This window comes from Hakea prostrata, chromosome 4, assembly GCF_041222555.1.
Source record: "Hakea prostrata isolate BN-2017 chromosome 4, UWA_Hpros_2, whole genome shotgun sequence".
NCBI lineage: Eukaryota > Viridiplantae > Streptophyta > Magnoliopsida > Proteales > Proteaceae > Hakea > Hakea prostrata.
The window spans coordinates 18,438,671-18,444,670 of NC_142603.1; the positions used below are offsets into that span (position 1 = coordinate 18,438,671).

The window sequence follows — 6,000 nt, forward strand, 5'->3', positions numbered from 1 at the left end:
AAGCATGCATTCAAGGATTCTATAAATTAGTTTTTTTTTTTGGGTTACCAATTCTAATAGTGTGGAAATTTTTTCACAGAGTGTGATCATCTCCCCCTGACAACTTTACAACCACAAATTATGTGAGACTATCAAATAAAAAATAATAAAATATTTTTTTGAAAAAAAAGAAACTCCATCACCTAACCTTGTGGGTTTGCCTAAGCAGGGATAGGTTGGGACAGGCTAGGTGGGCCAGAGAGTAATCCCATGCCCGCCCTTGGCCTAGTTCAGGGTCAGAATATTTTGGCCCTAACCCGCCCTTAGGCCTTAGGGCCAAAATCTTTACCCCAAGCCATATTCGGGCTCAGGGCTGGATTAGGGCGAGTTAGGGCCGTCAGGGCCAAACTTGCACCCCTAGTGAGAGTGAATTGAAATTTGAATGAGTGAAAGTGTGAAATTGTAAAGAAATTAGGGATTCATTAAAACCTGAGGGGTTTAATGGGCCGCAATTCAGTTTTGGGCTGGTTCGGGCTAGTGGGATGTACATGGGTTGGCCCGAACCAGCCCAAACACGGCTCGTTAAGAATTGTTTCAGGCCAGTTCAAATTATAACGGGCTGGTTCAGTCTAGTTTTAACGGTTTGGGCTATAAATTGACACCCTTACACCTGGGTATCAGAATTTGACAAGACAACAAAAATTGCATAGCCATAACAAACATACTTCTCATTCCATTATCTATTCTGTCTACTAGATACATTGAAAATCAAGAGTAATTTTCCTTCACAAGTTCTTTGAACAAGAAAGTGAAGAGGAAAAATGCAAGGATACAGTCTTAAGCTAAGACACCGGAATGGCCCAGATGCCAAAGCAAGTAGACTGGAGTGCCAATTGAACAAGTATCCAGTGTTTAGATTCTCCTGAATGTCTTAGTATAAGCGCATAATTTTTTCATGTTTATCTACTTTATGATGAGTACAGGTAATATTTACAAATGTGTACATTTTCTTGCTTGGGAAATGAGAAGACTTTTGCTACTACTATTATAAATTATTAAAGGGTAAATATCACTTACCTTCCGTCTTACCTGGATAAATAGCACTTACACCCTCTCTTACTTGGATAATATCACTTACCTCCTCTCTTACCTAGCAAATATATCAAACACCTCCCCTCTGTTAACTTTCTCGATTAAATTTAATTTTTACCATTAAATATTTTTCTAAAACCCCAAAATATTCTTGGCTGAAAATATTTTTTTAATTTAAACCCTAAATTACCTTAATCACCCTAGCAGCTAAAATATTAAATTATCCTCAATTAAAATAATTATTAAAAATCAAAATAAATACTTAAAACCCAAATTATCTTTAATTAATAAACCTTAACATACCCTTTTGATAATTCAGTATTGAGATTGCATTTTGATATCAAGCAATTCGTGTTTTAATAATTAAAGATAATTTGAATTTTAACTATGGTGTTTTTAGTTTTTTTAACAATTATTTTAATTGAGGGTAATTTAGTATTTTAACTGCTAGGGTGATTACAGTAATTTAGGGTTTAAATTAAAAAAAATATTTTTACCCAAGGGTAATTTGAGGTTTTAGAAAAATATCTAACTGTAAAACTTAAATTTAACAGAGAAAATTAACATAGGGGAGGGGTTTAATATATTTGTTAGGTGAGAGGGGAGGTAAGTGATATCATCCAAGTAAGAGGAGGTATAAGTGCTATTTGTCCAGCTAAGAGGGGGAGGAGGTAAGAGATATTTACCCAATTTATTATCATTAGTACTTTATTTTTCATATTTGTTTTGTGTTGGGATTTGGAGTGGCAAGATTTTGGAAACTATTTGTATCTTATGTTCGTGTTTGTCTGCATTGACAGTAATCTCTATCCTCTCCCTTTTTTGTTTACAATTCTAAACTACCAGTAAATATAATTAAGCTACTAGCATATAATCAAATTGTAAGGAGCTGTAGAATTGCTTACCATCTCATAGGAAATGAGATAATTTGATCCAACTTCTAAGATGCCAGCATTTTTTATGAGGTTGTCATCGATAAGGAATAATCAACAGCTCAACTATACAAGAGAAGGACCATCTCACATGATATGACATAGTTGTCACCAATAGTCCTTGCAAGAACAAGACCCGTCTTTGAAGTAATGGAACACATTTCTATCCCTCAAGACTATCTCTCGATTGAAAAGTTTAGATACGAACTTCATAACAGTGTGACAATCACCACAAACTCGAAGGTTCTTGACTATCCTGATCGGTAGACATTCTTCAATGCTGATGAGACCAAAGGCTACTGCTAATTTCTCACTGTGATACAAAACAACATTTTCTTTCTCCTCATCTTCTATGTCAAATAATGCTGGAGATGTATTTGGTGTGTACCCTGCATTTCTCAATCTTGATGTGATCATTTCTAACATCCTATAGATCTCTCCTGCTCTATGGTGAGATCTGTCTCCCACATAAAATACATGAATCATACCATGGACCTCTATTGAGCTACAGCCTGGGCTCTTCTGTACGCCCTTTGATTTCATTAACACTCTCATCTTCCTCGCATCATCCCACCTTCCAACAGTGGCATAGATGTTAGACAATAGCACATATACACCAGCATCATCTGGTTCAAGGTTAACTAGATGGTCACCTACATGTTCCCCTAATTTGGCATTTCCATGTATCCAACAAGCTCCAAGCAGAGCACCCCATAATATTGGATTTGTTTTCATGGGAATGTCTTCTATAAATGAAACTGCTTCTTCAAAAAGGCCAGCACGTCCAAGTGTGTCTACCATACAGCCATAGTGCTCAATTCGTGGTTCAATACCATATCTTGTTGTCATTGAATTAAAATATTTTCTACCTAATTCCACCCAGCCACCATGGCAGCAGGCACAAAGCACACCAATAAAGGTGACCTCATTAGGCCTCACTCCAGATCTTTCCATTTGACCAAACAACTCCAAAGCTTTCTTGCCTTTTCCATTTAGTGCTAATCCTCCAATCATAGCTGTCCATGAGAACACATCCTTTGATGCCAACACATTGAACACCCTTATTGCATTTTCTAAGCTCCCACACTTGGCATACATATCAATAAGAGCTGTTCCAATTATAGAGTCAACCTTCATCTTGCTCTGATCTACAAAGAGATGGATCCTTTTGCCTTGATCCAAGGCACCAAGCTGTGCACAGGCTGACAGTGCACTCACTAAGGCAGCCCAATTGGTTGTCACTTTGGCATTTGTCATCTTCACAAACAACACCAAGGCCTCATAAGGCCGGGCCCCTTGTGCATATGCAGTGATCATGGTGCTCCAAGAAACAATATTTCTTGTAGGCATCTCATCAAACAAGTTGCGAGAAAGATGAAGAAGATTGCACTTAGCATACCCAGCAATCAAGGTATTCCAGGACTCTACATTCCGACAAGGCATTCGGTCAAAAAGCTCCCTAGCAGCTTCAATATTTCCAGACTTGCAATACCCACTGATCATCGCATTCCAAGAAACAATACCCTTTTCAGGCATATCATCAAACAACTGACGAGCCTGTTCAATAAGCCCGCAATTAACATACCCAGACAAAATTGAACTCCAAGAAGCTGAATTTTTGTCATAACTAGTGTCAAACAATCTCCGGGCAAGACTAATTTTTCCACAAGCTGCATACATGTGGATTAACCCATTTATACAGAACAAGTCACTATCGGTTCCAGACTTCAAGATAAAGCCATGGAGTTGCCGACCTTCATCGTAGGCAGAGAGACGAGAACAAGCTTTGATTACAAAGGAGAAGGTGAAAGAATTCGGGATGGAAGTGGACTGTAGCATTTGGTTGAAGAGACGCAGGGAGAATATGGGGAAAGGAGACTTGGCATAGCCTCTTATAATTGTGTTCCAAGTGAAATTGTTTGGATGGGAAATTCCAGCGAACAATTTGCACGCATAATGAACGTTCCCAAAGTCCGAAACCGAACAGAACTCGATCAGTTTGCTGGCTGCAAATGGGTCTTCGAACAGAAAATTTCGGATCATCTGGGCATGAATTTGGAAGAATTGCCTCATTGAGGTGCATGATTGCAGAAGGGCTAAGCATGTTGGATGGGTTGCCGTTATCAGAGAAGCTGCAACGCTCATAGGTGGTGTTCTCGGTTTCTTTCCTGTGGAAATGTCCGCTTTACTGTGCGGACGGAAAGCCCTCGATTAATGCCATGGCTAGAATAAGACAGCTTCGAAAACGAATAATGCAATGCTATGCTATGTATGGCAAACCCTACAACTGATCTATTCAATGCAACACTGCCTCTGTTTGAGACGCCCTACCCATTGTGATTCCTGTTGATCTTATTCTGAACCCAAGGCTGCGTTTGTTTGCAAAGGTGGTGTGGAAAAAAAAATGGAAAAAAAAAACATGTGAAGTGAAACGAAGGAGAAAAAAATAAAATAAAAGGATTTTGTGAAAAAAAGTGATAGTGGTGGGTCCCACTTTTTATTTTTTCCAACTTCTCCATAAAGTCCTACCAAATATGTGAAGTTTTAAAATAGCTTGGGTGGAAAAGTTGGGTTGCCACATCACCAGACAAGTTTCCTTCATTCAAGGAAACTTGCCTTTCACTTTCCTACCCAAGCATCCAAACAATCTATCCTTTTGGGATTTAAGAAAAAAGTAAAAAATCTACACTTTTTTCAAATAAAATTTCACCCCTTTTTTCCCACCCAAATTTTTTTCCAACAAACAAACGCAGCCCAAGTGATTTCAACCCAAGTGATTCTCTATTCTATTTTATTTTTTGTTTTCCAATGTATGAAAATAAAATAGACCGCAGAGTAGATAAGTAGGGTGCAGCCCGGGTTAGATGGGTACCAGCATGGGCAACTCAACTCGCTTTGTTCATCTTTTAGGGATTTTCCTCGAAATTGCTTTAGTCTTAATGCACATGACGGTCAAGAGAAATTTTAGACAGTTGAATGCCGAAAATTTCGGTCAAATTTCAATCTCAACCAAGATCTCATTTTGACAGACCGATATGCACTGCATGACAATAAATGCACAGGGCTGAAGCAAGATCCATTTTCCCTTCACTCTCAGTCAAAATTGTTTTCAATCAAGGATATTGCTAAGATCAAAGAACAGAAGTTCGCTAGGTATCACCGGTTCGCTACCCAACGAATTTTCACCAGAGTATCCGCGATGCATTGAAGGGCTTTCGCCAGAAGCTTCCTCCCTTCCATCCTTCTCTGCAACTGCAAGTTCTTGAATACTAAAGCTTGGTTGTTCACACCCATCACTCAAAAGAACAAGATGAAGTTAAAAGAGTTAACAATTTTAGTTGGAACTTTAGAAAGACAACTTATCTTAGATTGATAAGAAGAGGCAGAAGAAGAAAGACGGAAGTAGAGAAAGAGACACAGAGAGATTTAGATTAGTTTTTCCAGAAAATCATAGTTTCGCTGGAAATTTCCGGCGAAGTTTTGTAATGCTGGTTTCGATAACATTTTTATTTCGGCCAGTGGCGAAATTTACTGATATGTTTTTCCGTGGCTAAGATATTGTAAACCAGATTTTTGTCGTAACCTGAATCCAATAAAAACCCATCCAAGACCCGACCCAAGACCCAATTCAGTTTTGTAAGAGTGCTTTCCAAATTCTAAACCTTTCAACCCCCACTGGCACCCAAATATATTTATTTTTTTTACAGTTTCTAATGTGTTAAGTATTGTATGCATGAATTTTATTCATCAATGGTGAAAATAAGAGAATATCTTCACCAATGATGATGTGACCTTATGATTTAACGAGAAGGGTGTTCGGAACAAAAACTCGAATTATTGGTCTACCAATAACCCTTTGGCTTCCCCGCAAGCAAGAAAACAGATGTGTGTGCATTAATTGCAATCAAACTACTTCAAATTTTTGGAAGAGTCAAGGCAATGGTGCTTCCATACTTCCTGGGTGCAACATCAACAAATTCACTCATGATCAAATTAC

General features: G+C 38.2%; 1 pseudogene; it reads right to left on the reverse strand.

Moving 5' to 3' along the window:
* Positions 1–1,652: 1,652 nt before the first annotated feature.
* LOC149018300 (pentatricopeptide repeat-containing protein At5g66520 pseudogene) lies at positions 1,653–4,318 on the reverse strand (annotated as a pseudogene).
* Positions 4,319–6,000: the final 1,682 nt, after the last annotated feature.